Source organism: Mus caroli, unplaced genomic scaffold (genome assembly GCF_978045245.1).
Source record: "Mus caroli unplaced genomic scaffold, Mus_caroli_1 scaffold_3, whole genome shotgun sequence".
Classification (NCBI taxonomy): Eukaryota; Metazoa; Chordata; class Mammalia; order Rodentia; family Muridae; genus Mus; species Mus caroli.
Window position 1 is genome coordinate 153476962 of NW_028227258.1, and position 26668 is coordinate 153503629.

Consider the following 26668-nt stretch of genomic DNA (forward strand, 5'->3'; position numbering starts at 1 on the left):
TCTAATCGTAGTACTTGGGAGGTAGAGGCAGGTGGATCTCTGCATTTGAGACCAGCTTGGTAGACAGAATGTGTTCCAGCATTGCCAAGACTACACAGTAAAACCCCGTTTTGGGAACCAAAACTAAACAAACCCCCAAAACAAAACAAAAACATACATTAGCTATACTATGGCCAAGTTTATTTTTAATTTTATTTTGAGGCAGTGACATTTGGCTCAGGCTAGTCTTGAATTTACTGTGTAGTTGAGTAGAGCTGCCTCTCTCTAAAGAGTTCTGAAAGCCAGGATTATTATAGACATGCACCACTATGCCTGGCTGAAGAATAATCCTTTGAATAAATAAGGACCACATAAAGCACTGAAAATACAATGACTATGTGTTTGATAGCTTTTCCTACCTTGACTTCAAAAGATGTCAGCAGAAGTCAAAGCCAGGTGTTAGAGTTTATCATTTTCTTGGGCTTACCACATAAAAGGGAAGTTAAATTGTCTAAATAATATGTGGTACAATCAAACTGTCCAAAGGAACAGGAAAAATTTATCTCATCTATTAAGCTATCTCTAGGTTTCATGGCTCATGGTTCCTGGGTCAGTTAATTGAGTGGAACAAGAAAAACTTTGCTGGAAGTCTGCACAATTTTCTTCCCAGATTGTCTCATTGGCTATAATTGTGCTAAATGTCACTAAATGTAAACTAACCAGTGGCAAACAAAACACAATCATGTCAATTTATTTAGGCTGCTTGAGACTCAGCTCCCATGCCTGGGGCTGGGCCTGACTGTCAGATTTCCTCTAGTACATTACCATCTGCATTACTATTGCACACACACACACACACACACGCACACACCACATACCACACACACACATGCACATACACACATACACATGCACACATGCACACATGCACACACACACACGCACCACATACCACACACACACACACACACCACATACCACACACACACACACACACACACACCACATACCACACACACACATACACACCACATACCACACACACACACACACACACCACATACCACACACACACACACACACACGAATGTGGACACAGTCACAGGGACAAACACATATTTTCCCTCTCTATAATGTAATATGTAGCTATATGACTATTCCTACAAAATCTATATGTGACTCCTAATAAAACTATAACCTGTTCAGAGCTTATATTGCAGTGGTCCCATTAGTGTTATTGTCTAAAAAACAACAACAACCACAACAAAAACCTAACTAACATCATTTAGCACAATCGTTTCTCTGTAGATAGACCTCGAATTTTGAGACAATTGTGTTATACATAAAATTTGAGCAAATAAAAATTACAATTAAACACTGTTAATGAACCACTATTTCTTGGCTTATAAAAACCTATTACAATGGAGATTTTGCTCTGATGACTTACCTTAAAGAAAGGAATTTTCTGTAAGAAAGTTAATATAAACATTATGCTTAATAAAATGAGCTCTTCAGCCTGACTTTCCCAATTTAAACTATATTTCTGTCAGCTAACTGCGTTATATCTGCTGGGAAGATTCTTAACACTTCAGTGCCTCTTCCCATTAGCTGCTAAAAATTATGATAATAATATCTATATCCCAGGGTAGTTTTGGACATGAAGAATTAATGCAAAGTGAATTACAACAATGCCTGACGCAGAGTAATTCTGAAACATATGCTAGCTACTACTGTGATAATTTAAAGGTGCCACCATTGAGATATTTACATTGTCTCTATTGTTGCCTTAAATCTGTATGCTTTATGTAGTAGTTTACTGATAAAGCTCAAAATTATCTAAATATTATTTATTTTGGGAGCTAAAAAGTTATAAATGATCCTAAAATACTTACTAGTGTTTTTATGAATTTCAATGTCAGCGTTTTAAAAGCCAGGAAAAAAATGAAAGAAAATTAATTAACTCATGTGAATGAAATTTATGAAAGAAGTTATGCTTATAGAATTTGATAGTGAGCTAAGAACTTAGGAGTGTGTGCATTGTAGATCATTCTTTATACTTGGATGAAATTAGAGTTCTCAATAGATGATAACTTTTATGGTAGAGAGGACTGAAGGGCATTTAGAAAGAATTAATATAATGATGAGTTCTTTAGAGGTTCATATGTGGTTAGCAGTCACTATCTGTCTTAGTCACAGTTCTTTCACTGTGATAAAACACCACAACCAAGGCAACTTTTAAAAGTTATAAAAATAATATTTTAATTGAGGTACTACAGAAAATTTTAGATAGTCTATGGCCACTGTGGCAAGGAACATGTATGCTGAAAATTCATATTTGATCCATAAATCATAAATTGCAAGAGGAGAGAGGAGAGAGAGAGAGAGAGAGACAGACAGACAGACAGACAGACAGACAGACAGACACTGGGCCTATTATGGACTTTTAAAAACTCAAAGCCCACCCTTAGTGATATACCTCCTCCAACAGTGCCACAGCTACTATAACAAATCTAACACTCCTTAGTTCTTCTCAAATAGTTTCTCAACTAACTGTGAAACAAGCATTCAAAGGCCTGAGCCTATGGAGGCTCCAGTGGTTTGAACGAAGAAGCCTGATCCTCCCAGTAGGCTCATATGAAATATTTGAAAGGATTAGGACATGAGACCATATTACAGGGAGATTATTCCTTGGGGGTGGAGGTGGGGCTGGGGTTTCAGAAGCTCAAGCAATTCCTAGTGGCCTACTCTATCTTCCTATTACCTGTTGATATGGATATAGCACTCTGTGCTACTTCTCAAGCACCATGTCTATTTGAGTGTTGCCATGCATTCTGACATGATAATGGGCTAAAACTCTGCACCTGTAAGACAATACAAATTATATGTTTCTTTTTATGATAATTGTCATGGCCATGATGTCTTTTCATCCTGAATAAGACAAGGGCCATTATCATTCAAACCACCACATTCTATTCCTCTGTCCCCCATAGGCTTGTACCCATATCATAATACAAAAATGCATTCAGTTTAATTTCAAAAGTCCCCATAGTCTTTCACAGTCTCAGACCTGTTTCCATACTGTGAAGGTTCCATAGATGCCCCAGTGTAGGACAATTCGAGGGCGGGGAGGCAGGAGTAGGTGGGTGAGTAGGGGAACACCCTCATAGAAGCAGGGAAGGGGGGATGGGATAGGGAGATATTGGGGAACCGGAAAAGTGAATAATATTTGAAATGTAAATAAAGAAAATATCCAATGAGAGAGAGAGAGAGAGAGAGAGTAAGAGGGGGGGGGAGAGAAGGAGGGAGGGAGGGAGGAAGAGAGGGAAGGAGGGAGGGAGGGGGAGTGAGGGAGGGAGAGAGAGAGAGACAGAGACAGAGACTTAGGGAAATTTCTTAAGTGTAACTCCCTGTAAAATAAAATTAAGAAAAACACCAACCAAAATTCAGTACTTCCAAAATACAATATACATTACCATTCTAAGTGGGAGGAAAGTGAGGCATAACAAGGCCAAAGGTCAGCGGGGGGGGGGGGGCAAACTCCAAATCCTGCATCTCTAGTCCTCATGTCACAAGATGTACTACTAGATGTATTTTCATATCTCCCACTCCTTCCGCTTTGTTGACTCTACCACACTTCTTTCTCTTGGGCGGCATGACTACTCTACATCTCTCCTCAGCAGGTGTCTTGGGGTTCTAGAATCTCTAGTATCTTGGGGTGTCCAGTGCCATCTAGATTTTACCTTCACGGTTTCATACAATGGCCTTTCTGGGTCTCTGTTCAGTGATATCTGTGGCACATATCTGGCTTCAAATAGCTTTCTTTAACCGTGGAGGAAGACTCCACAATCCCTTTACTGTATCTTTCTTGACTCTAACTCTAGGTGTATGTGACCACTAATGCTGCTAATTTTTGGAGCCTGGCCTATAGAAGAGAAAGAGTATAATAGAAAATGGGACATCCAGGTGGCAGAAAGAATCTAGGATAAAGCAAGGAACGGAGAGATTAACCATAGAAAATGAGACCTGAGCACAGGTAACCAGCCACATGGCAGAATGTAGATTAAAATAAATGGGTTGTTTAATTATGATCTGCGGGAAGTGGGTGTGGCCGCATGGGTCTAGATGGTGCCGTCCCATTGCCAGGCCCTGTGAACCCCACTTGTTTACTGCCTTGCCCAAGTAGGCGCAGTGAGGTTGCATTTGTGGGCTGCCTGCCAGGCTGGACTGTTCCTCATGATCCTGACCTGTCAGCCTATTGGTGATGGACCTGAGCTAGTACCTGGAGCATGTGTGATTTCTGATTGGAAGAGGTGGGGTGGAGGGAGATGAGATGAGGTCAGTCGGCGCGAGTATAGGAGGGTTGTTGTTGTAGCCCTTGCCCTAAGTGGAAGAAGTTGTTGTAAGTAAAGCTGCAAGAAGGAGGGGAAGAAGAAGCTGCTGGGGAGAGAGCTGTAAGAGAAAAAGCCACAAGTAAAGAAGCTGCTGCGTGAACCGGCCTTGGTGTCCATGTCGTTCTTGTCTCTCCGGCTTGCAGGACCTGTGGCAATGATCTAGTCATAGAAGAGTTTAGCTATATGGCTAAAGTATTCCTAAATATGTTTCGAGTCTGAGTCTTATTTCTGGGAGCACGGGCCTAGAAAGAAGACAGACAAAACTTCAACATGCAGCTTTTTACTTGAGTGCCATGGTTGACCATGACTATTGTTTATATGCCAAGAACTTCATTGATTGAGTCCCCTCCCAATCACTATCCTTTAACTCATGGTATCTGCTGTCACATATCTCCATTTCTTTCAGAAGCTTTAAAGAATTTGAGGTTCTTAGAATGTTGGACACTTGGGTCTCCTCTCCAGCAAGGGGGACTACATAAAGTACTGTTGGACTGTGTCTTTAAATAAAGTCTTCCTCAGATTTAATGAAAAATATATTCCTCAAGCCTATTTTTTGAAATCTATCCTGAAATATAGAGCAGAACTATATTTAAATCAGGCATTTAATCATTGCTGGGTATAATGAGAAACCTATCTTAGTAAAGGCTCCTACCTGACAGATTCAGGAAGTGGGTTTTTTTTTGTTTTTGTTTTTGTTTTTTTAGATATTTTCTTTATTTACATTTCAAATGTTATCCCCTTTCCTGGATTCCCATCCAAAATCCCCCTATCCCCCGCCCCCTGCCCCTGCTTACCAACCCACCCACTCCTGCTTCCTGGCCCTGATATTCCCCTATACTGGGGCATAGAACCTTCACAGGACCAAGGGCCTCTGTTCCCACTGAAGACCAACTAGGCCATCCTCTGCTAACTATGCAGCTAGAGCCATGAGTCCTACCATATGTATTCTTTGTTGGGTGGTTTAGTCCCAGGTCGCTCTGGTAGCACTGGTTAGTTTATACTGTTGTTCCCCCTATGGGGCTGCAAACCACTTCAGTTCCTTGGGTCCTTTCTCTAGGTTCTTCATTGGGGACCCTGTGCTCAATTCAATGGGTGGTTGTGAGCATCCACTTCTGTATTTTTCAGGCACTGGCAGAGCCTCACAGGAGACAGCTATATCAGGCTCCTGACAGCAAGCTCTTATTGGCATCCACAATAGTGTCTGGGTTTGATGGTACATAAGAGAGATCCCCAGGTAGGGCTGTCTCTGGATGGTCATTTCTTCAATCTCTGCTCCACACTTTGTCTCTGTAACTCCTTCCATGGTTATTTTGTTCCCCTTCTAAGAAGGATCAAAGTATCCACACTTTCATCTTCCTTCTTCTTGAGTTTCATGTGTTTTGCAAATTGTATCTTGGGTATTCCTATCTTCTGGGCTAATATCCACTTACCAGTGAGTATATATCATGTGTGTTCTTTTGCGATTGAATTATCTCACTCAGGATGATATCCTCCAGAACCATCCATTTGCCTAAGAAACACCTAAAAAAAAGTTCAACATACTTAGTCATCAGGAAAATGCAAATCAAAACAATCCTGAGATTCCACCTTACACCAGTCAGAATGGCTAAGATCAAAAACTCAGGTGAGAGCGAGTCCTGGCGAGGATGTGGAGAAAGAGGAACATTTCTCCATTGTTGCAAGCTGGTACAAGGGCTCTAGAAATCAGTTTGATTGTTCCTCAGAAAATTGGACATAGTACCACTGGAGGATCCAGCAATACCACTCCTGGGCATATACCCAGAAGATGCTCCAACATATAAGGACACATGCTCTATTATGTTCATAGCAGCCTTATTTATAATAGCCAGAAGCTGGAAAGGACTCAGATGTCCCTCAACAGAGGAATGAATACCGAAAATGTGGTACATTTAAACAATGGAGTACTTCTCGGCTATTAAAAACAATGAATTTATGAAATTCCCAAGAAGTATTCTAATCAAGAAAACTCCTCCACTCAACCGCAGGACTGAGAGAGGAAAGCAGTCTACTTGTATGTTCAACTACTCAGTGTTGGAGTGCACTGCTGTCCATTTTGACCTTTAGGATGCAAACCTCAAAGCACCATGACATGAACGTGCTATGTTCAAGTAGGTGAGATGTTTAAAGGTTAGAAGCAAAATTAGGTCTAGAAAGACTTTTCCTCTTAGAGCTTTGTTCTCTCAACACAAACAAGTATTCAGGGCAGAGGCAAAACAAATCAGTTTCATTCAGAAAGAAATACTTGCATTTTAGTTAATATGAACAACTTGGTTTTGAAAACCAGCAAGTATTTAGGTAAAGGCAGGAGAATATATATCTATTTAATAATATGAAAGATTACATACCCTGAGTGAGAAAACATTTCTAATCAGATACATTCTAGGTGTAAAATCAGAATCCCTGAGAATATTTGCCTCTAAAAGTCTTTGATGCTATAAATACTGAAGAAGGAAAAACCTTCTAGCCACCTCCTGCTGGAAATGACAGCAATAATTCCCTGGAAAGCAGAAGGGGTCATCAGCAAAGGGAATAGAAAAAGATCAATGTAGTTGCCTAGCAACAGACCTGCCTTCTGTGGGAGTCTGTGGCCATCTGGGACCTTCTGTCTCTTCCCTGACCCATTATGCCACTGGCAGGGCTTCTTGAATTTTCATAATGCTAAATCAGAGTACAGAGGTCTCAAGAACAAAGGTGTGTACACCCACCACATAAACATGAGATGAGCACCTGATGTAGAATTCAGTGCTAATTGAGTTTTATCTGCGGCAAGTGATATTTGATATAACTTGGAGCTAACATGAGAACCAGACACTATTACTCATCAAATTCAAACGACAGAAACAACTATACCATGAATCATTTGGCTTTGTAGCATGGCAGTTTCTTTTATTATTATAAATACAATCATTTAAATGAAATTAAGATTAATTTCTGTATAAAATATGTATAAGTTACCTAAGCTTACCTCAATTTGACCTTTAATTTTATGTTTTGTGTCATGTTTCCACGAATTTCCTTACAAATGGATTTATTTCTTTTTTGTAGATTACATTTGTTCTTTGACAATTCAACGTCATTTATGTGTACATTGTATTCTGTTCACTCTGCCCCAACACACTCATTGCTCATTACCCTATCTCCTTCCCACACTTTTCACTTTCCCAATTTCTGCTACTTTTTGTTTTGTTTCGTTTGTTTTGCAACCCATTGATTTTTAACCAGGACCATTGGTTGAGAAATATCCACTGGATCCTGGTGAGTTCAGAGTTAGTATACAACTGGAAGCAATGACTATCCCTCCCCTCAAATCTGTCTATCGACAGTTGTTTGGTAGGGAGGGGTAGTATCCCATGAAGTTCTCCTGGGTCTGTGACAGGCCCAGTCTTTTGCCAGCCTATGGCAAGCAAGTATAGATGCTCTGAGGATCATGTTTGCAATGACCGTGTCATGCCTGTAAGATAGGATTTCTCATCTATTCTCCCTATCTTTGGCTCATATATCTGTTCTTTGTGCTTTCTTTCCACAATGTTCTCTTAGCCTTAGGGAACTGTTATAAGGGTACTGTTTAGTACTTAGAACTTAGCTGTCATTTATTCTAAGAGGCTTGAATAGTCACACATCTTTACATACACCATCACCTCACCTCTATAAAGGGAAACCTTTTTGATTAAGGCTAATAATATTATTTGACTATGGTTACAAAAACAAACAGAATGAATTTTGGACTTGTGCTAATTTTCTCCCTTGGTTCTATAATTTCCTGAGCCATAGGTCTTTGGCCAGATTACAGTACCAAGTTTGTTTTCTCTCCTGCACAGTGATTTTCAAATCCAATCTAAGAGTAGTTGGTTGCCTCCATAACAGTCAGAATACTGTTGCACTAGTGAGCACACTTTGCTCAAAATGTTAGTATTGTCATTCACAGGATTCATAGATAGTAAGACCATTGCTGCCTATCAGTCCCATACTCTCCCAGAAACCTAAATAGCAATTTTCAGCATTGTGAAACTAGTCAGCAAGAAAGAAGCTTTCAACTTAGTTACATCAGGCTTTCTCTATAACTTGCAACCAAATTTATGGTATCTGGAGCAATAGGGTCTTATGACCTGTTCTGATGAGCAACCAATCAGAAGAGCAGCAGCTTGTTTTGTTCAGGTATCCCTGGTGTTTTCTAGGTCAATGCATAAAGAAGCATCCCACACTGAGTAGTGAGATGTTTGTTTGCTAAATAGAGTAAGGCCGTTACATTTCTTAACAGAATGGCAAAGCTGAACATAATGTAAATATTATATTATGGGGTGGCACTAGTCCATTTTTCCATTGCTATAAAAATACATAAAGTTGGATGTTTTAAAAATGAAAGATTATTTAGGTGAAAATTGTAGAAGCAAAGAAAAGGAAAAAAAAACAAATTTAAAAAAACACAAGAGGCTAATATTGAACATCTCCATTAATTCAGGCTCTGGTGAGGCTCCTCTTGACTCCAGTATATCTTGGCAGATGGCATCCTAGAGAAAGCACATGGGAAAGGGGAGCTTAGATGGTAAGAAAGACACAGAATATTTCAGTTCAACATTTTTGTGTGCACATATATAAACACATATATGTGTAGGTCCCTGCTTTCATTCAAGAATGAATAGTCCAGAGGAGAATTTAGGGCATTCTGCTGTATTACTCTCAAACTTATTTACTTGAGTCAAAGTTCTTACTGAACTTGGAGTCAGGCTGGTAGCTGGCAAACTCTACTAATCTTTCTGTCTATACAGCTATGTGATTAAAGGCTTGATCTGCCAACTCTGACTTTCACGTAAGTGCTCAACACTCAAGCTCTCATGCTTCTGTATCAAGTGTTTTTACACATAGAGGCATCTCTCCAGACCCAGTTTTACACTTGATGACAATTTTAGTGATAACTGTGTCAGGTCCTATAAGAACTATCTTATTTCCTATTAAGTTCATTGTCCCTAGAAACTAAATTACTTCTTACTAGATCCCAGCTCTTAAGACTGATTCCATGTCCCAACATTGCCATTATTTCTCAGTATGAAATAAAGCTTTCAACATATAACTTAAAGACAAACTTAAGCCATTTCTAAGAGATAGCAGCTATATTACACAGTATGCAATGTAATGACCTAACATCTATATTTTTGCAGCCAGCCTAAACAATGGTATCAGGAAAATCACAACCTTTCCTTAGCTGTTAAATGTAAGAGTTCTCTAGACCCTCTTTGTCTCTACACCCAGATCTATAACTGATGAGTTTGCTTAGTATCTAATACCTCAGTTTCCTCATCATTGCAAAGAGAACACAAAAATTTCTTCTATACATAAACTGATGTGCACAGAGTGTGTTCATGGAATGTCTTGGCTTTGTAGGTATTTGTTTGTCATGGTTGTCCATAGGAATAATTTATTGCTTTGATATACACTGAGAACTTGTTTTGTCTGCCAGGTAGAGATGCAAGCGTTGGTTCTACAGCAGTGAACACTAGATGATGTTCCTGTTTTTTGTGGAGGTAACACTCCTGAGATAAAATTTGCTCATTTCACAAAGAGTATCCCCAGTAAATGGATATCTTGAAATTTAGGCTCCTTAGTATGAGAATAGCAGCACACAGAAGTATCTTAGTGTGTGTGGGTGTTTATTATACTCTGCTGATTTTATTTTGCTCCAAGGGGAATATTTGGGGAAATCAGTGAATGCTAGAGTCAATCATTCTCCTTTCTTGTGCTCTGGTTATGCCTTACAGAATATGACTTGAAAGGAGCTGTTAAAACATTTTGGGGTAGCAAAGATTTTATTGTCCCTGTTGTTCTTACCAGCATGTCTTTAGTTTGTGATAAAAGAATTGTAGTTCTTGAACTCACTTTGGTACACATATTTTATTTTTGCTAGAAAAATGACAAATGAATACATAATGGGGCACCATGGAGTGTTGTCCCTCCTAACATGAGCAAGGCTGACACCTCTGTCCATATTGAAAGCCATAGTAGAAACAAATGGAAATGGGGATTGTGGACTGTCTGTTGGTAAAGGGCTTGTGATGTAATCATGATGACTTTAGTTCAAATGTCTGCCATTCACATAAAAAGTTAGTTGTGCCCATGTGCTCATATAACCCTGCAGGTGAAGAGGAAAAGACTGGTTGATCTCTGAAGCTCCCTATAAAGGGAGCCTAGCCAAATGGGGTACTCCAGTTTTCATGGAAGGGATTGTCCCAAAAATAGTGATTGAAGAAAATACCAAATAGCATATATGCCAACTTTTAGTTTCTACATATTTATATATTTCTTTCTGTACACACATGTAGTACATGTACACATATACACTCACACATACACACAGACTTAGAGATGGAGAATAGAATGAAAGGGAAGAAAATAATTCTCAAGTTTTGGAAAAGACACGATTAAGGGTATAGAGGCACCTGTGAATCTCAAGGCAGACATGAAGTTTGTGGGCACATTATGTGGGCCTATGAGGGCACATTAGATCCTCCAAAGTGAAATAGCATGTTCTTCTGTTTCTTAAAATGGCCTGGTGATAAGGATTCCACTGCTCTTGATTTTTATTCTTTCCATTACCTAAAGAATGTAAACTTTGATTTCTCTTACCCTAAGAGAAATCTTCATTCCTAATATGTCAATGATGCTGTCTCTTACAAAAGTATCTCATGGGTTAGAACTATACATCGGGCTTAAACATAACAGGGCCTAATGATAAAGATAGTGATTGTTATTGCTGTCTTGGCACACAAACAAGTATAAAATAGGAGGAATGGAGAAGCTGAGCTTTCCGGCTGAGCTGTCACCCCTCAGATGCCTTGAATGATTTTACTTCTTGAAATTATATACTGAGATTTTTACCCTAAAGTTAATGTTTTAAATGATGAGTCTTTAGTGAGGAAAGGAAACTGGAGACCTCATGGTGGCCATGTGAAAGAGAAAAAGGAGAGAGTTCTCTAGCCTTTTTCACAACACGGACAGAGGATGAACGACTACTGATGATGAAGCAACCCTCACCAGACAGCACAGTTGTTGGCACCTGAATTGGCTTTTGTAGCCCCTAAAACTGTGAAAAATGAATTGTTGTTGCTTGTATCCTATATGGTCTGTAGTATTTTTCTTTTCTTTATTGAATTTTTTATTGATATTTTGCAAATTTTGCATCATTTACCCAAATCTCAATCATCTCTCCAGCTCTCCATATCTACTCTCTGCCCTTGCAACTTTCTCCAGAAGAAAACGGAAAATAAAAATTGATACAACAGCAACAACATCAAAATAAATAAAAAATTAAGAAACAAAACAAAACATCACCAGCAAAGTCTTATTGTGTAAGTTGCAGTGTACTTTTGGCCAAACAGCTTTGCTTGCTAAGGTTTATTGATTTGAGATCACAGGTTTCTGCTACTTTATCAATATTGGATGTGCACTGGGACTTCTCTCTGGTATCATGTTGTTGCCCTGTGTCATGGAGATTCTGCAGCTTTGGTTATGCAGGACCATCCCTTCATGGTTCCAGCAGTTTATAGATAGGGCAGATGCTGGGGTGGGCCATTTCAAAGCCCTAGAATCCTGGGCCTGGATGGTGGTTGTGTTGTTCAGCCCACCAGCTCTCCCTCAACCCACAACATGTCCCCCATACACCATGGTGACAGGCTCAGCTCTTTCACTTTGCCCAGTCTGTAGGGGTGCGGGTGATGGAAGCTCTCTTATGTTCATGTAGTTTGAGCTAGATTATCTGTGCCCATTTCTGTTTCCATTTCCTCCTTGCTTCATAATGTGAAAATAGTTCCTTTATCTTTCTCTCATAACTCTTCACTACATTCTTGCTTATTGTAGTGGTGCCTGCCCATACATCACCACACAGCAGTGGGTATGCCTCTGAGTAGCTATAGTAGTGGTACTTGCCCACACACCACCACACAAGGCTAGATGTGGCCCTGAGTGGCTACAGTGGGCATGCCTCCATGTGGCAGCTGGCATACCCCTGGGTTTCTTTCTCTAGTGTGTGTACACTGTTATTTAACAGTGGTATATAGAATTTTATTAGAGAAGACTAAACAAAGTAATTCATATTACCTCACAGTTAAATTATGTTTAAGAGAGATTATGAATATTTTCATATATTTTGTTTATATAGCTATATAAATACACACACATTTATATTAGCCAGTTAGCCATACATAGATACACAATGGATAGAAGAAAACCCATCTCTTTCTGTAAAGCTTATAAATAACATGTGGATATATATTTATATACAGAACTTATAATCAATATGTGGCTATGTGAGTGTTGGAACACTGTTGTGCAGGGCATTATGGACATGCAAGTATATCACAGTATGTTTTTATTTCAATACACAGATGACAAAATAGCATGCATATATTCAGAAGATATTCAGAATAGATAAATCTAAAGTAGGACTCCCAAGAATAGATAAAATAATGATCTGAATATTGGATAAAGAGAAAAATATTACTGAATAAAAACAATAATTAAGAATACAGTGTCAACTCTGATAAGACCATGATTAAGCAGATAATGGCATGTAGATGCAGGCATGATGGATTAGGAGAGAAAGAATATGTAGAACTGGAGAGCATGCTCAAATCAATAGAATGGAGGACCCTAAGAAATGATGGCAAACTTGCTTATGCAACCAGGAATGCTGGACAGCTTCAAAAAAAAAAAAATAAATTTAAGGTCTGAGATTCGGGAACTAGCAAACTTTGGCCAGGCTGAAATGGTGACTGGAATTTCTGCTTACAAAAGCCCCAGAAAATAACTTACGGCAAATATTTTTTGTGTGTGTCCTCAGGAATCCATGTCAGCACTTCCTATCAAAATGATCATCTTCACGGAACTGAAGACTATGGAAAAGAGCAATTAGACAGTTGGCAGTGAAACTGTTGCCTTTGTCCCATTTCTCTACTCTTGTGTAGATTTCCAAATGGAGTTGGCTGAGCCAAATGAGAAAAGTTTCAGGGCATTCCAAAATATACCCTCTACCCAGTCTCAGAGTATCTCTTAGCACATTTACCATCAAACCTGTGACAAACTACCTGTGATATATATAACCTGTAGGATGATGGATAGAAAGAACTCTGTTGCTTTATTTGCTTCAGAGCTGGTGTTACCACTCTGTGGAATTCCACCAGAAATAAGGCTAGTAAGTATTTAGTCTGGCCCACTTTAGCCATCTGAAGCCAGGCCTACCCGCTCTGAGGTTAGGCAGCGAAGAGCACAAGTAATAAAATATTGAAGAGCCCGAGAGAGCTTGGATATAAGCCCATCTCATGACCTGTTAGGTTAAGGAAGTGCACACACATTGGTAGAAGTTATTAAGCTCAGAGCTCTTGTCCTTTGACTTGGTGATAATGTTAAAGTGAGTAAACTTAGTCATAAATTGCAAGTACACTCATGTCTTGGAAAACAATCTTCCAAGCCTTTTCAGAGAGCCAAGATCACCATTAAGTGAGACTTTATAGAAGGGTCTCCATTAGGGATTACTTCTCAACACCTTGAAAGGTAATTTTGAAGCCTATCTTCCAATAGAAGACTGGCACAATGTCAAGAATGATGCCATTGAAGTTACAAAGGAAAACATTGAATGGCTTACTGTTATTAAACTACAATAGAAGATAGAAGACTGCCACCACTTAGCAGTCATCATCTAAATCCTCAGCACACTTTGTACCCATTCCATGACCCATGCAGATGCCCAAGCTGCTTGCAAAGTATTCTGCCTTGGGTACTTAGATAAGGGATTAGTTTTTCCTCTACCTCTTTATTCATTACTCCAAGTCTACGGAATATGCAGGAGGAGGGTCAGGTGAAGTATATAAAGCAAATAGACAAAGTTAAGCAGAATCTGTGTTTTTATTGTGATGTGGATTTTGTCTTATACACTGAATGCCCTGGGATTTGTTTCCAGTGAAGCTGCCTCCTCCTCCTCCTCCTCCTCCTCCTCCTCCTCCTCCTCCTCCTCCTCCTCCTCCTCCCCCTTTTTAACAGTATTTCTGGGGAGGTGAGAATGAACTATAGCAATCCTGCAGAATTTCCTATGGAAAAAGTACCCACCACAGAAAGACATCTCACTCTGACCCCTCCTGGTAGAATATCAGAGCAGAGAATTAGAATTGTGTAGGGTAGGTAGTGTGAAAATTATGAATTGCAGAACTTCTGGGCAATGGCAACTCACAAAACAAAAACACATAGGTACTCATATATACACATGCACACACACACACACACACACCAAGTCCTCTGATTTTTCAGCTTCGATATCAATTGTTCTCTTTTTGAGCAATTGATATTTTTATCATTTAGAGATAATAAAATGTGAAATTATCTCCTTTCCTAGGAGACAATTTGAGAGACATGGACTGACAGCTGTTGCTCTTTGCCTTACTTCTCTTGAGGCAGAGTGAAATCTTAACCTTCAGTGTTAGTGGGAGATCAAAATTTTGGGAGGTGAAGATTTTTTTTTTCTGGATGAAGCCACTGCTATTGATTTGTGTTTGGTATTTGTTGATTAGACTGCACTGCCACTATGACTTGTGTTTTGATATCTTCAACTGGATTGATATCTTAACAATGAAGATTGGAATTGCCCCAAAGAACTGCTACTAAAGAGGTTCAAAACTCCCATTTTCCATGAACCTTTCTTTTCCCATATCCTCTTGTAGGTGGGATAGAGGAGAGTTTGAAGTGCTATAGAACCATAATTAAAGTAAGATTTGTGTTTGGGACTGATAGCCTAAGTTCCAGAGAGATAGCTAGGTACTTCCACTACATGAGAACACAGGTAAAGGCATCATATACAATCTAGTTCTTATCAGACACTGAATCTGAGAATATCTTGAACCTTGCCTTCTCAACCTTGGGAACTAGGAAACAGATTTTTGTTGTTTATAAGCTATGCAGGTTATAGAATTTCTCTGTGGCAGCTCAAATAGCCTAAAGTTTGTCAGAACACCAAAGCTCTAGCCATAGCTTTTTTTTTCTGGGAATTACAGTCTTACATTACTAGATTTCAGAGACATCCATATATTAACATTTACTAAGTATCTATTATAGAGAGAATGCCTTGTGTATTGTAAGAATACATCACTTGTCTTTTATTTGTTAATTTTTTCTTTGCTTTTTTTTTATTGGTTATTTTAATTATTTACACTTCAAATGTCATTCCCGTTCCCAGGTACCCCTCTACAAACCCCATATATCCTCCCCCATATCCCCTGCTTCTTTGAAGGTGCTCCTCCACTCCTGCCTCGGGGCCCAACCATTGTCCTATGTTGGGTTATTTGAGCCCCCACAGGACCTCCCATTCACTGATGTCAGATAAGGTAGTCAATCCTCTGTTACATACACAGCTGGAGCCATGTGTCCCTCCATGTGGACTCTTTGGTTGGTAGCTCCCTGGGAGCTTTGGGGGAGACTGGTTGGTTGATATTGTATTTCTTCCTATTGGGTTGCAAACCCCTTCAGCTTCTTCAGTCTTTCCCCAACTCCTCCATTGAGGTCGTTGTGCTCAGTTTCATGATTTGCTGCTCAGATCTGCATCTGTATTAGTTAGGCTCTGGCACAGACTCTCAGGAGACAGCTATACCAGGCTTCTATCAGCAAGTGCTTCTTGGCATCAGCCATAGTGTCTGGGTTTGGTGTCTGCAGATGAGATAAATCCCTAGGTGGAGCAGTCTCTGGATGGCTTTTACTTCAGTCTCTGTTTCATTCTTTGTTACTGAATTTCCTTTTGACAGGAGCAATTCTGGATTAACATTTTTGAGATGGGTGAATGGCTCCATCCCTAAATTGGTGACTATGCATAAACACTAGATATGGTCTCTACAGAGTCTCTCTCCCCTTTGTTGTTGTTTTTGTCTAACATCACCCCTGTTGGGAACCTCTTGGGTCTCTGGCATCTGGGACTTCTACTGACTACTCCCAGGTCTCCTTCACCCATGACTATACACCTTCATTCAAATTCTTGACTCTCTGTACTTCTCCCTTTCTTGTCCCACACCTAATCCTGCCCCCTTTTCCTTCCCCCTCCTCTCTCCCTCACAGGTCCCTCCCTCCCTCTATCTCCCATTATTATTTTTTCCCCTTTCTGAGTAGTACTGAGCAGCCATACTTTGGTCTTCCTTTTTCTTGGGTTTCATATGGTCTGTGAGTTGTATTGTGGGTATTCTGGGCTTTTGGGCTAATATCAGTGGGAACATACCATGTGTGTTCTTTTGTGATTGGGTTACCTCACTCAGGATGATATTTTCTAGTTCTATCCATTTGCATGCAAATTTCATGAAGTCATTATTTTTAATAGTTGAGTAGTAATCTATTGTGTAAGTGTACCACATTTTCTGTATCTATTCCTCTGTTGAGGGACATCTGTGTTGTTTCCAGCTTGTGACTATTATAAATAAGGCTCCTTGTACAGAGCTCAAGTATAAGGGGATCAAGGACCTCGACATAAAATCAGATATGCTGAATTTAATAGAAGAGAAAGTGGGGAATAACCTTGAATATGGCACAGGGGAAATTTTTCCTGAACAGAAGACCAATGGCTCAGTCTCTAAGATCAACAATAGAAATATGGGACCTCAGAAAATGGAAAAGCTTCCTTAAGGCAAAGGACCCTGTTAATAGGACAAATATGCAAGCTACAGACTAGGGAAAGATCTTTACCAATCCTATATCTGATAGAAGGCTAATATCTAATATATACAAAGAATTCAAGAAGTTAGACTCCAGAGAACCAAATAGCCCTATTAAAAAGGGGTACAGAGCCGGGCGTGGTGGCACATGCCTTTAATTCCAGCACTCAGGAGGCAGAGGCAGGCGGATTTCTGAGTTCGAGGCCAGCCTGGTCTACAGAGTGAGTTCCAGGACAGCCAGGGCTACACAGAGAAACCCTGTCTCGAAAAACCAAAAAAAAAAAAAAAAGTGTGTGGGGGGATACAGAACTAAACAAAGAATTCTCAACTGAGGAATCTTGAGTGGCTGGCTGAGAAGTACTTAAAGAAATCTTCACCATCCTTAATCATCAGGGAAATGCAAATCAAAGCAAGCCTGAGATTCCACCTCACACCAGTCAGAATGGCTGAGATCAAAAACTCAGGTGACAGCAGATGCTGGCGAGGATGTTGAGAAAGAGGAGCACTCCCTCCATTTCTGGTGGAACTGCAAGCTGGTACAACCACTCTGGAAATCAGCCTGGTGGTTTCTCAGAAAATTGGACACATATCCCAATAGATGTCCCAGCTATACTACTCCTGGGCATACATCCAAAAGATATATGGGCATATACTATATAACAAGGATACATGCTCCACTATGTTCATAGCAGCCTTATTTATAATAGCAAGAAGCTGGATGCATCATTGTTAAAAAGTCTATGGCCTATGGCTTAGACAGGAAATGGGAAGTGCAACGTCTGAGAGGAGAGAGAATTCTGAAATAGATCTAGACAGGAGATGTGAGAAGACTGATTCAAGGTACTTGGGCACAGGTACTCAGTCACATGGCAAACATAGATTAAGATAGATGGGTTTTTATAATTCTACTCAGAGAAGAGCTAAGGTGTTCATTAATACAGTTTGAGTCTTAGTCTTACTTCTGGAGGCATGGGGCTGGGAGAAGAACAAAACCAATGTCAACAAAATGGTGCCCAATATGCAGTGATTAGAATCCAAGCTTATAGTTCAAGAGTGTCCAGATAAAGACAGAGGATAGGTCAGGCTAGCAGGTCAAGAGGCTCAATCCATTTTAAAAGGAATGAAATCAGATGAGAGAGAGGGCCAAATCTTCCCAGAACAACACAAGAGCAGCTGAGGAGATTTCATAGCCAAGGAGAAGGATCCTGTGCAGAGAGAATGGAGGGAACGTTTTAAAGAAACCCCTACTACTTCTTTTCTAAAATTTATTGGATATTCTATTTATTTACATTTCAAATGTTACCATCTTTCCCAGCTTCCCTTCTGAAAGCCCCTACCCCATCCTCCCTACCCTGCTTCTATGAGGGTGCTCACCTACCCACCCATCGACTCCTGCCTCCCCACCCTGGCATTCTCCTACACTGGGGAATCGATCCTTCACAGGACCAAGGGCCTCTCCTCTCATTGATGTCTGACAAGGCTATTCTCTGCTACATATGCGGCTAGAGCCATGGGTCCCTCCTGTGTACTCTTTGGTTGATGGTTTAGTTCCTGGGAACTCTGGGGGCTCTGGTTAGTTGATGTTGTTCTTCATATGGTTTAAAAACCCCTTCAGCTTCTTCAGTCCTTTCTCTAACTCCTTCATTGGGCATCCCGTGGAATGGTTAGCTATGAGCATCTATGTCTGTATTTGCCAAGGTCTGTTAGAGCTTCTCAGGGAACAGCTATATCAGGTTCCTATCAGCAAGTGCTTCCTGGAATCTGCAATAGTGTCTGGGTTTGGTGTCTGAATATGGGCTGGATTCTCATGTGGGGCAGTCTCTGGATGGCCTTTCCTTCAGTATCTGCTTCAAACTTTTTCACTGTATTTCCTCCCATGAGTGAAGTATAGCACAGAAACTGAGGATTCTCCCATTCTCCCAAGGGAAGATCACAGAAGTGGGTGAGATGGAGGAACCAGATCCGTGTTACACACAGGATGAATGTACCCAGTGTATCAGCAGATGGCAAAACTCATGGAGATTTCACAAATACCACGGCTGTGGGATAAACCACTTTGGTTTCTTGCAAGCTTGGAATGGCAGGTTGGTTCAACCCTGTCCTATGGGAATTAATGTTCTGGGCTTATAGAATGCAAAAATGCCTAGGTTGGTTGCTGAGGCCAGAATCAGGCAGAAGCCCGAAATGCCTCTTCCTGTAAAGTAAGGGGCAGGGGCCCAAGCAGAGCCCAACATCTGAGCTAAAACAGAGCTGTATCTATCATTACAGTATCTCCACAAGTTTTGCCATCTGCTGCTACACTGGCTGCATTCATCCTGTGTGTAACATGGATCTGATTCCTCCTTCTCACCCACTGCTGTGATCTGCCCTTGGGAGAATCCTCAGTTTCTGTGCTCTAATTTACAGGACACAGAGACAGGCAGATCTTTGTGAGTTCTAGACTAGCCTGGTCTACATAATAATGCTAGGACAAGATCGTCTGCTGATAGATACAGCTGTTTGTAAACAACAATCTGAAATTCAAAATGATACATTAATTTTTCCTTAAAAGTACGATGTAGGTTATTGTTTAGTAACTAGAAATATCCTTAGTAATTTTTAAAAAATGAGTACACATTGAACGTAATTTTATATAAAGAGAAAGGGGAATATAGGTATATTTATTCACATAGGGAATGTTTATAATTTCAAATTGAAAGATACTTTTTTTTTTTCCCCTGTGGCCAAAGAAGCATTTTGCTCTAGGAAAGATAAATTCTGCTAGTCAGTATAAGGACCCAGAGTTAAGGTTGGGCTGGAGTTGTTTGCTTTTATATTTCCAGAGTTAAAAAAAAAAAAGAAAAAAAAAGCATACAATTAAGGAATCTAGAGACCACTGGACAAAAGAATAAAGAATAATATTGTTAAGCTTAGTAGTCATACTTCACGTTAATTATGATTGGCAATACCGAATACAAATTATTTTTGTCAGAGACGATAAATCAAATAAACATGCATGTGGTAGAGACAATGTGATATTGCTTTAAATTTAAAAAGATAGGGTACTAATGCCAATTAAGGTCTAAATGTGATGTGTCATCATAATGTCCAATGGGATACACTGACAGACAGTGAACCAATTTAAAATGGCATAGATTGAGGACTTACTACGCCAGTGAAGTAAGGGTGTCAACATTATTCTGAGCCACTAGTGTCCACCAGAGAACTGATTATGGCTTACTCTAGCATATAACTCACACCTAGAACAAAAACTGAACAGATACGTGATTACTTGTACAGTAAATAGAAGGAAATTTAAATAAACTTCAATGTAGTGAAGGACATTAAGTCAATTTATATAACAAGAAAGGGGACTATCATTGTATTTATCCTCATAGATAATAATCTCCAAAGAAGGAAGAAAGAAATGAGAATTGATAAAAATGTTTTCAAGGGTGCATGGATAGTAAATAAATAAACCCAGGCCTTTGATCTCAATAGTTGGGAGACACAGACAGAGACAGATAGGTTCCTTGTGAGTTTGAGGCCAGACTAATCTGCAGAGCAAATCCAAATCAGCCCAGGCAGCACAGAGAAACCCTGTCTCAGTAAAACTAACCCTGACTGATCCTACCTCAATTGCATCAAAGCTGTTTCCTCTAAAGACGTCTTACAGGATAGCTTCGGAACAGCTAGCTCTCTTGGTCCAGTCTTTCAGATTGTTCCAGTCAGGATTTCATTTAAGGCTCTACTTTCTCTGCATACAGAGATGGGAGAAAAAATGCTACACCTAGATTTCTTAAGAATAACCATTTTTCTAATGTTCTTGGGTACCCAAAAATGAATTATTTGCTAAATTCAGAATGAAGCTATTATAAAAAGTCTGTCAACCAGTCCCTTAAGTTGGGATGTATGGTTTTGGTTTTATAAATCGTAGATTTTATAAATTTATAAATTGTATGGTTTTATAAATGATAGATCTGTTGTGATTTTAAGGGATTATTACAAATAATTGTGGTCTTAGGGAAGAAAAAATTTGAGAGGTTAGATCCAGGAATTTCTATGTTTCCTTTTCTTTTCCCTATCTTCCTTTCTTCCTTAGGTAAAAGAAAGTGAGTTGAGAAGGAAAAGGGGGGAAATATAGAAATATTATAAGAGATAAAAAAATATGGGCCTATTATTGAATCTATTCTTAAACTAAATAATATATCATAGTCATAATCTTACATTGGTAAAGATCTTTATATCTTTATATTTTAATGCAAAATTGAGGTTCTATTTTGTTACATTGGTGTAGAATTTTGTATATTGATATGAAAGGTAATTTTGGTACATTGGTATGAGTTATTGTATATTGATACAAATTTAATATTAATTTTGGTATACATAACATATTTATGTTTTAACATTTGACATATTATGCCTATAGAATTCTTTAAAATGCATCATAAAGTTCTCATCCTTTTAAAAACTGCTATTACAAAGTACTAGAGATGATAAAAATGAAAGTTATGAACTATAATTAATGGTTAAGAAATGCATGTTAGTAGTTGGTCAAACTCATGGTCATATTAGGTACTAGATTTGTTCATTACAATAAAATGTTTTCACGTATTTCAGATAGTAAACAGCTAAGAATAAACAATGTTTGGCTACTCAAATATACTATGGACAGATAGTTAGAACCTAAAAGAACCTAAAAGATCCAAAGAATATGGCATTTAAATTTATTTTATTATCAGAAGATTCTGACTATGTGTAGTGTGCTCCTGATAGTACCCTATTCCACTTCGAAGAACACTGGGCATCATCAGAACCAAATATGCCCACCACAGCGAGTCCTGGATACCACAACACACCCAAAAAGCAAGACACAGATTTAAAATCATATCTCATGATGGTGGTAGAAGATTTTAAGAAGGGCATTAATAACTAACTTAAATAAATACAGGAGAACACTGCTAAACAGGTAGAAGCCCTTAAAGAATTACAGGAAAACACTGCTAAACAGGTAGAAGACTTGAAAGAGGAAACAGAAAAATCTCATAACGACCTACAGGAAAACACAACCAAACAGGTGATGGAACTGAACAAAACCATCCAAGATCTAAAAATGGAACTAGAAACAATGAAGAAAACCCAAAGAGAAACAACTATGGAGATAGAAATCCTAGAAAAGAAATCAGGAACCATAGATGTGAACATCAGCAATAGAAAACAAGAGATGGGAGAGAGAATCTCAGGTGCAGAAGATTCCATGGGGAGCATGGACACAACAATCAAAGAAAATGCAAAATGCAAAATGATCCTAACTCAAAACATCCAGGAAATCCAGGACACAATGAGAAGACCAAACCTACAGATAATAGGAGTAGATGAGAATGAAGATTTTCAAATTAAAAGGCCAGCAAATATCTCCAATAAAATTATAGAAGAAAATTTCCCATACCTAAAGAAAGAGATGCCCATGAACATACAAGAAGCCTACAGAACTCCAAATAGACTGGACCAGAAAAGAAATACCTCCCGACACATAATAATCAGAACAACAAAAGCACTAAATAAAGACAGATTATTAAAAGCAGTAAGGGAAAAAGGTCAAGTAACATATAAAGACAGACCTATTAGAATTACTCCAGACTTCTCACCAGAGACTATGAAAGTCAGAAGATTCTGGCCAGATGTTATACAGACATTAAGATAACACAAATGCCAGCCCAAGCTACTATACCCTGCAAAACTCTCAATTATCAGAGTTGGAGAAACCAAAGTTCTCCATGACAAAACAAAATTCACACAATATCTTTCCACGAATCCAGCCATTCAAAGGATAATAAAGGGAAAATACCATCACAAAGCTGGAAACTACACCCTATAAAAAAAAATGCTGTCTTTCTTCCACTGGATGTTTTTAGCTCCCTTGTCGAAGATCAAGTGACCATAGGTGTGTGGGTTCATTTCTGGGTCTTCAATTCTATTCCATTGGTCTACTTGTCTGTCACTATACCAGTACCATGCTGGAAAGTAATCCTTTAGCAAACTTAAAAGAAGACAGCCGCAAGAACTGAATCCAAACTTTAATAACAAAAATAACAGAAAGCAACAATTACTTTTCTTTAATTTCTCTTAACATCAATGGACTCAATTCCCCAATAAAAAGGCATCGAAAATAGGCTGGCTACACAACAGGATCGAACATTTTGCTGCTAATAGGAAACCCACATCAGGGACATAGACAGAAACTACCTCAGAGTAAAAGGCTGGAAAACAATTTTCCAAGCAAATGGTCTGAAGAAACAAGCTGGAGTAGCCATTCTAATATTGAATAAAATTGACTTCCAACCAGAAGTTATCAAAAAAGACAAGAAGGGGCACTTCATACTCATCAAAGGTAAAATCTATCAAGATGAACTCTCAATTCAAAATATCTATGCTCCAAATGCAAGGGCAGCCACATTCATTAAAGGAACTTTAGTAAGGTTCAAAGCACACATTACACCTCACACAATAATAGTGGGAGACTTCAACATATCACTCATACCAGTGGAGAGATCTTGGAAACAGAAAATAAACAGAGACACATGGACACTAACAGAAGTTATGAAACAAAAGGATTTAACAGATATCTACAGAACATTTTATCTTAAAACAAAAGGATATAACTTCTTCTGAGCACCACATGGTACCAGCTCCAAAACTGACCATACAATCAGTCACAAAACAGACTTCAGCAAATACAAAAATATTGAAATTTTCCCATGCATCCTATCAGATCACCACGGACAAAGGCTGATCTTCATTTACAGCATAAATAATAGAAAGCCAACATTCATGTGGAAAATGATAAACACTCTACTTGATGGTCAAGGAAGAAATAAAGAAAGAAATTAAAGACTTTTTAGAGTTTAATGAAAATGAAGCCACAACACAACCAAACTTATGGAACACAATGAAAGCACTCCTAAGAGGAAAACTCATATCCCTGACTGCCTTTATAAAGAAACTAGAGAGAGTATACACTAGCAGCCTGACAGCACATCTAGAAGCTCTAGAACAAAAGGAAGTAAATTTACCCAAGAGCATTAATCAGCAAGAAATAATCTAATTTAGTGCTGAAATCAACCAAGAGGAAACAAAAAGAACTATTCAAAGAATCAACCAAACCAGGAGCTGGCTCTTTGAGAAAATCAACAAGATAGATAAAACCTTATGCAGACTAAATAGAGGCCACAGGGAAAGTATCCTAATTAACAAAATCAAAAATGAAAAAGGAGATATAACAACAGAACCTGAGGAAATCCAAAACATCATCCGATCCTACTACAAAAGGTTATACTCAAAAAAACTGGAAAACCTGGATGAAATGGACAACATCCTAGATGGATTCCAGGTACCAAAGTTAAATCAGGATAAGATTAAAGATCTTAACAGTCCTATTTCCCCTAAAGTAATAGAAGCAGTCAATTATAGTCTCACAACCAAAAAAAAAAAAAAAAGGCCAGGACCAGATCGATTACTAGTACAGAGTTCTATCAGACCTTCAAAGAAGATCTAATTCCAACTCTCCTCAAACTATTCCACAAAATAGAAACAGAAGGTACTCTACCCAATTCATTCTATGAAGCCACAATTACTCTGATACCGAAACCACACATAAACCAAACAAAGAAAGAGAACTTCAGACATATGTTCCTCATGAATATCGATGCAAAAATCCTCAATAAAATCCTTGCAAACCAAATCCAAGAAGACATCAAAATGATCATCCATTATGACCAAGTAGGCTTCATCCCAGGGATGCAGGGTCAATTTAATATATGATAATCCATCAATGTAATCCACTATATAAATAAATTGAAAGAAAAAAATCACATGATCATCTCATTAGATGTTGAGAAAGCATTTGACATAATCGACTAACCTTTCATGATAAAAGTCATGGAAAGATCAGGCATTCAATGCCCATACCTAAACATAATAAAAGCAATCTACAGCAAACCAGTAGCCAACATCAAACTAAATGGAGAGAAACTCAAAGCAATCCCACTAAAATCAGGGCCTAGACAAGGCTGCCCAATTTCTCCCTATCTATTCAATATAGTACTTGAAATCCTAGCCAGAGCAATTCAACAAACAAAAGGAGATCAAAGGGATACAAATTGGAAAGGAAGAAGTCAAAATATCACTATTTGCAGATGATATCATAGTATATATAAAAGACCCTAAAAATTCCACCAGAGAACTCCTAAACCAGATAAACAGCTTCAGCGCAGTAGCTGGATATAAAATTAACTCAAACAAATCAGAGGCCTTTCTCTACAGCAAGGATAAACAGGATGAGAACGAAATTAGGAAAACAACACCCTTCACAATAGTCACAAAACATATAAAATACCTTGGTGTGACTCTAACTAAGGAAGTGAAAGATTTGTATGACAAGAACTTCAAGACTCTGAAAAAAGAAATTGAAGAAGATCTCAGAAGATGGAAAGATCTCCCATGCTCATGGATTGGCAGGGTTAATATAGTCAAAATGGTTATCCTGCCGAAAGAAATCTACAGATTAATGCAATCCCCATCAAAATTCCAACTCAATTCTTCACTGAGTTAGAAAGGGAAATTTGCAAATTCATCTGGAATAACAAAAAGCTTAGGATAGCAAAAACTCTTCTAAATGATAAAAGAATCTCTGGTGGAGTCACCATGCCTGACCTCAAGCTGTGATCAAAAAACCAACCAACCAACCAAACAAACAAACAAACAAAACAAACAAAAAAACCCTGCATGGTACTGGTACAGTGTCAGACAGGTAGATCAATGGGATAGAATTGAAGACCCAGAAATGAACCCACACACCTATGGTCACTTGATCTTCGACAAGGGAGCTAAAACCATCCAGTGGAAAAAAGACAGCATTTTCAAACAAATGGTGCTGGCACAACTGGAGGTTATCATGTAGAAGAATGCGAATTGATCCATTCTTATCTCCTTGTACAAAGCTCAAATCTAAGCCGATGAAAGACCTCCACATAAAACCAGGTACACTAAAATTTATAGAGGAGAAAGTGAGAAAAAGCCTGGAGGTTATGGGCCCAGGGGAAAAATTCCTTGAGAGAACAGCAATGGCTTGTGCTGTAAGATCAAGAATTGACAAGTGGGACCTCATAAAATTGCAAAGCTTTTGTAAGGCAAAAGATAATCTCAATAAGACAAAAAGGCCACCAACAGATCGGGAAAGGATTTTTACCAATCCTAAATCTCATAGGGGACTAATATCCAATATATACAAGAGCTCAAGTAGCTGGACTCCAGAAATTCAAATCACCCATTAAATAATGGGGTACAGAGCTAAACAAAGAATTGTCAACTGAGGAATATCGAAGGGCTGAGAAGCAGTTGAAAAAATGTCCAACATCCTTAATCATCAGGGAAATGCAAATCAAAACAACCCTGAATTTCCACCTTACACCAGTCATAATGGCTAAGATCAAAAATTCACATGACAGCAGATGCTGGAGAGGATGTGGAGAAAGAGGAACTCTCCTCCATTGTTGGTGGGATTGCAAGCTTGTACAACCACTCTGGAAATCAGTCTGGCGGTTCCTCAGAACATTGGACATAGTACTACTA

General features: G+C 38.8%; 1 long non-coding RNA gene across 1 annotated transcript in view; it reads right to left on the reverse strand.

The window, feature by feature from the left end:
- Positions 1-8739: 8739 nt before the first annotated feature.
- Positions 8740-26668, reverse strand: part of LOC147005683 (uncharacterized) — a 47290-nt gene continuing 29361 nt past the window's right edge. Inside the window, exon 2 of the long non-coding RNA XR_015046648.1 lies at positions 8740-8899. This is a non-coding gene — a long non-coding RNA (uncharacterized LOC147005683). The remainder of the gene's footprint in view (positions 8900-26668) is intronic.